The following is a 590-nucleotide window of genomic DNA, read 5'->3' on the forward strand; positions in this document are numbered from 1 at the left end:
GCGTGCTGATACACGTGTGCTCTAAGCTCCGCCCCCTTATGGTCTCAGCACTTGAGCAGCCTTTTCCACAGTGCCTGTGGTCATCGGGGCCCTCGGGGCAGTCACCCCCAAACTGGAGCAGTGGCTAAAACAGATCCCAGGAACAACATCAGACATCTCAGTCCAGAAATGTGCAGTTCTAGGCACAGCTAAGATACTGCGCAGAACCCTCAAGCTCCCAGGCCTCTGGTAGAGGACCCGAGCTCAGAGGATGAAAGAGAGTTTTTCGTATATATATAGTCATATWTATGAGGCCTCTCAACTGCATCAACAGATTTCAACAGTGGACACAGTAGTGTGGAGAGACAGTGACAGAGAGAAGCAGAAGCACAGAGACAGGCCAGGTTGTTCTCTGTGTTTCCTGTTGTTGCAATAAAACTCAGCTGATCATCTCACGGAGTACCTTCATTCTTGGACCACATATTTCTGTCTTTGTTAAATAAATATTGCCATAACATTGCCAAAAACTTATAAGACTGCAGGTGACTTTTAAAAACCAGACAAAAATTGAACCATATGTTCTAGAGGCCATCTGATAAACCYACCTTTTT

The sequence above is a fragment of the Austrofundulus limnaeus genome, unplaced genomic scaffold (genome assembly GCF_001266775.1).
Source record: "Austrofundulus limnaeus strain Quisiro unplaced genomic scaffold, Austrofundulus_limnaeus-1.0 Scaffold84, whole genome shotgun sequence".
NCBI classification, from domain to species: Eukaryota; Metazoa; Chordata; class Actinopteri; order Cyprinodontiformes; family Rivulidae; genus Austrofundulus; species Austrofundulus limnaeus.